Below are 8,386 nucleotides of genomic sequence, written 5' to 3' on the forward strand. Positions count from 1 at the left end.
TTTTCAAGTTTTAACTTGAAGTCAATATATATGTCTATAATAGCTTGTAGTCAGTATATATATGTTTTAAAATTAAAGCTGTGTTCTTAAGGAATCTAGTGATACTATTGTACCCTATACAAAAATAAATACAACCTACAGCCGATAATATTAAGAGGCTGTCCAGAGATGATCATTTAGTGCGATACTGATCATGAATTCATGTTTTACTGATTATATTTAGTCTTGCAGCAAATTTAACAAAAAATAGGTGTATTGGACAAAAATGTACTAATGTAACCAGTCATGTAATGAATTGAATGTACCCTGAAATTAGTTAAATGAATAATCAACATTGTCTCTTGCAAACATTTTATTATACAAAGACATATAAATACAAAGACATAACCTTAATCAATACAAATATTACACAAATTTCAATTTAATTTTAAAAATAATAAAAACAACAGAGAAATCATATCTTTGTCTACATAGAATCACTTGGAATAGCACAGAAGAGTTCTCCTGAAAGAGAGGATAATAAAATAAAAATTATGCAAATCGTATATTTTAAAAACATAAGTATTTTTGTGAAAATGAGCTTTTAAAACTAAAATTTCTATTGAAAAGTTTTTGCTTTTATCATTTCATTGATAAATTTTGACTCATCAAATAAGTCTTCAAATTAGTAACACCATGCAAAACATACACCTGTCTTATAATTTAGGAAGATTTTGAACATAAAATTCCTTTCTGAATGAAATTATTGAATATTGACTCACGAACCCATTAAGATTGACAACTAGTACATGAAAATCTAACTGTTAAATGAAAAGTTATTCAGGGTGTTTAATTTTGTGCAAACCTTTTCTCAGAAAATATTTAATTTTAAAAAACATGCAGTTTTTTCTTCATTAATTTTATGGTGCTCAATTTTATTGCATTTAATATTTAAAACAATTATGATATTCTAATGTAAATTATTGTTTCAAGGAAAGCTGTAGAAGAAAAATTACTTTTAAATATATATTACTTACATGCACGAATGTATCAATAGTATTTCTTTTTCGCTTTACTTTTGATTAAATTTTTAATTGTATACCCTTGACAAAAAAAATTTCAAAATTTACAACATTTTTCATATTAAAATAGGCATCAAAACAATAATATGTATTGAATTGAAACCAGAATTGAAACCATATGAAAAAAGGTTGCTCAAAATTTGCTAGTTAAAAAGGCAGATAATTTTACAATTCTGTAATAACTTTATAAATCAATAAATTCTTAAGTTACTTTAATGGTGATGCTTTGTGAAATTAATGTTTTCCTCATATAAAAAACACAAGAACTAGATAAGAATAACGACAGATTTGACCAATGTCACGATTTCCGTAATGTCTTTATATAACTGGTATAGATGTAAGACAAAAAATGAAAAGTTTACATAAATATTAATAACATTGTTTACATCTCTGATGAAATTTCTTTTCTTCAAATTTTTTTATTAATTTAGTTCCTTCTTTTAACAAAAAATATTTGTTAAATACTCCATTACTATGCCTAGGAATAAAAAAGGGAAAGGTGCTTCCTAAAAAAAAAAAGGGTACACCGAGTTTTTAAAGGGCTTTTAATTAACACCGTAAATAGTTAACAAAATGTGTACTATTATGTAACAGCTGAATTCGATTCTTAACGACTGTAAAATTACCATCCTATACCTACTATTTTACATGTATATTTCAAAAAGTAGTTCTCACCCATTATCAAAATGAGAAAAATTTGTAGCTTACAAAGAAAAAAAACATGCTAATAGAAAATCATTGTGCAATAGAAAAAAATATTGTTAAACTTGAAGGCTTTTTCCATAATTTAAACTATTAACTAATAATCGATTAATTAAAAATAAATATTGAAAGGTACATATTTTTAAAAAAAATATTCATTTCAAATTTTTTTAAAAAATCTTTTAATAAACTTATTGATACTAAAAAAATCTTTTAAAAATTTAACCAGTTGAGAATTAACAAAGTAAATATTTGTAATGGTATCTGAATCAAACTTATTAACACGAATAATTTTAAAAGTGTGTAATCATCATTTACACATTAAATTTTTTAAAAGGAATATTATCAGACAGTGTCGTCAAAGGGCAGTGAGGACGGTTGGCCCTTCTCGAGGAGGTACACTGCATTTTTATTTGATACAGAAAAATTAGTTGTCATTTTCTGTAGATTAGAATAGCAGGAGTTGCACATTAACCACTTTCAACATATACTTTTCGAATTCTAGCAAATAAACTCTGTAATAGGATACACACATTATGGGCCACAAATAAAAAGAAACAAAACTTATTTAAATCTAATGAATAATTCAGAGAAAAATTAGACTGAAAACATTTAAACCTGTTTGATTGCCCAAGGACAGGAGCGTTACAATGGGCGTTTCCTTATTATAGACTTTTTTCCCTTTTTTTTTTAAATTGCAGGCACTGGGGGGTTGTCTCATTGGCCACAGGAATGCCAGAACTACTACTTTCTTCTCGTTACCCAGTGGGCACCTGTGGTGAAGCAGGGTCGCCCACGTCACACAACCACAACCCGTTTATAGGGCGGAAAGTTAAAAAAGAATCTTTAAAAACTTCAACATTTCAATATGTAATTAAACTGGTTCTGATGTTTTTTATCTCGTTTAACTCATAAAATCGTAAGATTTCTATAATCTTTTTGCTTCTGTCGCACTTAAATGTTAGTTTAGAGATTCCTAATGTGTTTACATTTTAAACTTCTGTTTCAAGAAAACTTTTTTGTTTTTAAAAAGGTAGGTGTATATATTATTGCCAAATAAAAATATTTTGTACTATTGAAGAATAGATAAATAAGTGAAATGTAGGTGTTATTAACATTATTTCTTAGTTACCATAAATTAAATTTACTTACACATTTTATTAAGAATTTTTTAACTTTTACGGGGCATTTTATTTGCTTGGACTAAAAAATTGTTCTTATCGCAAAAATTTTTTCTACCAAATAATGTCTTAGAAGGCATTCAATATTGTACAGGTTAGTTTCAAGATCAGTACTTTGTCGTTACTTTTTTTTTTTCTCTTTAACCTACACGTTTTTAAGCTATGTTAACAAGGTAGGTTTTTAAATATGATTGTGTTTTCACAATCAAAATCTTACTGTACTTAATAAAATTTTTAAAAAAATATTTTATATACATCAATAAAATTTATAAATATAACACTTTTTTTCATTGAATAGGGAAGTGAACGATTAAAATGAAAATTAATAACCATTATTAAAATATAAAACTACATACAGTGACCAATCACTTCTGCGCCACCTCTTTTATGTGCCTTTTGCATATATACAAAGGTTTTCAAAGGCCCTTGATCATTATATAGGAAAATAATAATTATAATTCTTTATGCATCATTCAGAAAATAAATATTTCAATTCAGCACACAATTTTTTTTTAAAAGTCTAAAATTTTGATTTTATTTTTTGTTTAAATAGAAAAAAATAATCCCATTTTTTAGAAAAAGTTTTCAGTTTAAAGCAAATAAACAATCTTCGTTACAGATAAAAGGAAATAAGTTACTGGATCTAGTAATACAGTTCATTTTTCTTCCCTATGGGATTTTTTTCACCTTTATTGTTTCTAGGAAGACATTTTTTTTTATATGAATTTGAATAAGGTGTCTTATCTATCACACCACCCACATTGAAACCACCATATATACCACCCATATGCTTTCAAAATTTATCTAGCAGTGTCTTTCCCACCACCAATTAAAACGTTAGTTTTTGGTCAAGGAATGTAAAGCTATAGCGATTACTATTACTCAGTTTACGCGAAAACAGAGATGACAAAAACATTACTCGAAATCATTAAAAACAATTAGAAGGTTTAGCCGCTATTCACGACTATTTGTAGTTTTATTCAGCTATTGAAACTTTTCTATCTAGCTTTTCTTATTTGTATGAACTTACTGTTTTTAAAATCTTATGGACTTTTTCTCTTGGTCCCAAAGACTGAAGCATAATGAGAATTCACTGTATTTTATAAATGAATTTGCTTAATACATTAAAATGTCCCTAATCCTTCTTTAAAATCATAATTCAAATAATAATAATTAAAATAATACTTCTCAAAATAATAAATTATTTATGCACATCAAAGATTCTGCAGATGATAAAAGTAATAAAACTTACAGAAATTCATGGTGGACTGGCACAGGTTTACCAACATTTGAAGAGCTAAAAGGGAAAAAAAAGGGTCTTATTTTTATGTAAATATTAACTTGAGATATACAGTAAAAAATTTTTTCAGTAAACTTTTAGCAGAAATTTAAAAAACATTATACAACGGACACCCAGAAAGATTAAGTAAAAATTAGAATAATATTTTTTAGAAATTTGAATGAGAAAAATAACTTGCAGGCTACGAAATTTTATTAACAGAATCGTCATCAATAAAACAACAAAATTTTCTAAGTTCGCCTCTAGGATCACAAAATATAAGGTCAGCGTTTAAAATCTTCCAAAGAGTTAATTGAAATTTATTTTTTTATTTCCACTTAAAGATTCTCCACAAAAAATTATTGTAAATTTAGCTTTTGCTGAATCTGAAGCTTTTCTTATTTGCATGAACTTACTGTTTTTTAAATCTTATACGCTTTTTCTCTTGGTCCCAAAGACTGGTGCATAAGTGAGAATTCACTGTACTTTATAAATGAATTCGCTTAATACATTAAAATGTCCTTAATCCTTCTTTAAAATCATAATTCAAATAATAATAATTAAAATATTACTTCTCAAAATAATATTAAATTATTTATGCACATCAAAGATTCTGTAGATGATGAAAAAAAAAAAAAGTTAATTGATAAATCATTTTAACTATTAATAAATTTAAAAATTTGTATCAGGGGAATTGGTTGGTAATAGTTGCTTTTCTCAATTTAATTTATGTAAAATAGAACAGTTTCACATAAAAGTCATTTTTGAAATTTAATTTATTTTGAAAAAAACCTCTCAAATTGATTATAATCAAATTTTTGTCGTTTCCATATGGTTCGCCCCCTAGTACAATAATTTAAAATATGTGCGTTTAAACCCTCACTTTGCTGTGGTCAGACTGACAGGCAAACAACAACTATTTTGCTCAAGCCAAAACAGATTATGAAAATAAAATAAGAAAATTATCAATAAAAAAAAAGCGGCTAGATTTTTTCGTTAAGCCGTGTTTCAAACTACTCGTAAATTTACGTTTAAATTAGTGTTCAATGGAATCTAATATTAAAGCATATTGTGTCTAATAAACTATTATTAATAATTATATTAGTCTAGCACTTCCATACAAAGCTCAATATAAGGATTTGATATTTAGTTTAAGAAAAAAAAAATTCCTTTAAGTGATAAGATGTAAGTTGTCAATGGAATAAGAGTTGAATTTGGAGCACTTCAGCTACTTGGAAAGTGAAGTTGATGAGAACAGAGACGCAGTACTTCACTCAGTTGGAAAATAGTAGAAATTTCAATTGCAAGTTACCATTGTTACAAACATGAAAGCGAGATAATTCAATAAATAATAAATACATTAAGTAATAAAACTTACAGAAATTCATGGAGGACTGGCACAGGTTTTCTAACATTTAAAGAGGTAAAAGAATAAAAAAGGTCTTACTTTCATGTGAATATTAACTTGAGGTATACAGTAAAAAAGATTTCGCTTAACTTTCAGCAAAAATTTAAAAAGCATTACACAACGGGCACTCAAAACGTTTGAATGAAAATTAGAATAATATTTTTCAGAAATTAGAATGAGAAAAATAACTTGTAGGTCAGGAAATTTTCTTAACAGAATTGTCAACAATAAAACAACAAAATTTTCTAAGTTCGGCTGTAGGATCACAAAATATAAGGTTAGCATTGAAAATCTTTCAAGGAGTTAATTGAAAAACTTTTATTTCCACTGAAAGATTCTCTGCAAAAAATTATTATAAATTTAGCTTTCAGTGATTTGGAAGCAGTTATAACTTGTTTTCTCAATAGAATACAAGTTAAATTTGAAGCACCTCGGCTACTTCGAAAGTGGTCAAACATCCTTTTAAGAAGTTGTACTTGTAAATAAAATGGTATTATATTCTGTCTATAGCGGTCAGGAAATGATTGTAATTTAAATTGTCAACAAGTACAGAGCTCCTGTAGATTTTAGTACTCTAACTAGTCGAAAAGTAGAAATTTTGATCGCATGTTACCAATACGAGTGCGAGTTCATTAAATTAATAATAAACACAGCAAGAAATAAGAAAACCTATAGAAATTCATGGAGAGCGCTAACAGGTTTTCTAACATTTTTAAAACTAATAGAAAAAGAGTTGTTTGTTATTTTTATTGAGTATGAATTTTGTTTTCATATTGTATTGAACTTTTATATATTTTTATAATCCCTATAAAAATCGGGCATTATTTTATATGAATATTAACTTGAAATTCACAATAAAAACATTATTCACTTAACTCTTAACAAAAATTATGAAGTAACTTAACATTGATTTCAAAATATAAAAGAATTTTGTAATATTTTTTTTTGTATAAGTGGGGTTAGCCAATATACAATTAAGTATGAGCAACTGCGTGCTAAAAAACTTTCCATAATCTATATTTTTTTAGGTTGTTTAAGAATTCACAGCACGATTCTTCGCAATTATTTATATTAACATGTACAAATAAATTTTTCATCTTAATTTAAACTATTTAGTATAATTTATTAAACCTTTACCTATTTTTACACTTGAATTTAGCTCAAAAATTTCATTAAAATGAAATACATATAACAGAAACAATTTTTAATATTACTAACAGCAATTAGTTAACTAAAATCTAAATATTATTTAACATAAAGAAATAAGTTTTAATGAAAATTCTTGATTATTATACAAACCTATTTTCATAATATACTTAGATAAACCTGATTTATATCATATGCTACAACATATTATGAATTGTACTTAAAGAGTCATCATACAACAGAATTTATATTTGTTTTTGGCGTGTTACTGCTCGATTGTCGCTAAAAATTTGGCGGCGATCTTGGTGTTGATAAAACATTTGTCTGTACATTTTCATTGAATTAAATTTAATATTTTTTATTATTCTATCTTAGAAAGGTGTTAATTATGATGTATTAATTGAATAAAGATGATTGCCAATCTAAAACATAGCGCCAAAACAGCACTTCAAACGCGGTTCTTTGTAAACCGAAATCTGCACGTCGTAAACATATTTGAACAATAGTAAATCAAAAATGATTAAAATAATAACTTCAATGTAATAGAAAAAAATAAAACCTTACCTTTTTTGAAAATTATAAGAATCCAACGTGCTTCTTTTTCTAAACAATAAATTCACAGTTACGGTTACTCGCTCGACCGCTTCACTGGCGGCAGCAGACAACTTTAACTTGGTGGCCCATTGGGTAGATTCAGACTGACGGGATGCGGCTGTTTGTAATGTACAGGCCCAACACTTCCTACAATGTTGGCAAAAGTTCATAGGGTGGCCCAGCAATCAACCCAGCTGACAGTAATTTGCACCTTCACTTTTCAATCAGTACCGTCAGTAATTTCGAAGATGGCCAGAACTTATGTTTTTGCTGGGAGGTATTTGACCATAGTTGGTTGTGCGTGTGATTGCATGGAGCAAGCCTTGAGAAATCACAATCTGATGAACAGTACTTTCCATCCCATATCTGGAAATGAAATGCTACTTATTATTTGTCTTTATAAGGTTGTTTGGGGAAAATCCTACTTTTATTTAACTAACAACAAAATTTTAAAAAATATGATATCATGCACAAGTCTGTAATATTTTTTCTTCCATGAATCATGTGCAGAAGTCCTTTGGTTGCGATTCATGTGGGTTATTCTGTGAATGCTCTTAGAATCCAAACATCATCTTCCCCGTAGTGAGTATAAGAGAAGCGTATTGAAGACATTCAAAAATAATCTTTGATACCAAAATTAAATTTTATTTATTTACCATTTAAAATAAAAGTTAATAATCTCATTTAACCACGTTCATTGGCTATTTTTTATTTTGCTTTTTTTTGAGAAAAATTGCACCCGATGATGTCCGTTCTCGACATTTTGAAATGCTGCAGAAATATTCATTAAAAAAAACAATTTCAATCTTTTAATTCTAGATAGACGAGAAAAATGAATTTTCAAAATTGGTGAACACCATAATTTTAGTACGAAAATCTTCGGAACATAAATATCTTAGTACATTCAATCCTTACAAAAATCTTAGGCAAATTGGGAACATAAACGATTAAAAAGCACGTTTATTTATTCAAGAATTCCGTAACTATTACTTTATGGGCTAGAGTAGCAAAGTTC

At 27.2% G+C, this 8,386-nt stretch overlaps 1 long non-coding RNA gene across 1 annotated transcript; it reads right to left on the reverse strand.

Annotated features, from left to right (window-relative positions):
* Positions 1-334: 334 nt before the first annotated feature.
* On the reverse strand, positions 335-7,649 carry LOC147814553 (uncharacterized). The gene is made up of 3 exons (XR_015431281.1): positions 7,342-7,649; positions 4,197-5,631; positions 335-504 (listed from the first exon to the last, which is right to left on the reverse strand). It is a non-coding gene; the product is annotated as an uncharacterized LOC147814553 (long non-coding RNA).
* Between the last annotated feature and the right edge of the window lie 737 nt (positions 7,650-8,386).

The sequence above is a fragment of the Parasteatoda tepidariorum genome, chromosome 2 (genome assembly GCF_982258835.1).
Source record: "Parasteatoda tepidariorum strain Cologne lab strain chromosome 2, Ptep-v5.0, whole genome shotgun sequence".
In the NCBI taxonomy this organism is placed as follows: domain Eukaryota; kingdom Metazoa; phylum Arthropoda; class Arachnida; order Araneae; family Theridiidae; genus Parasteatoda; species Parasteatoda tepidariorum.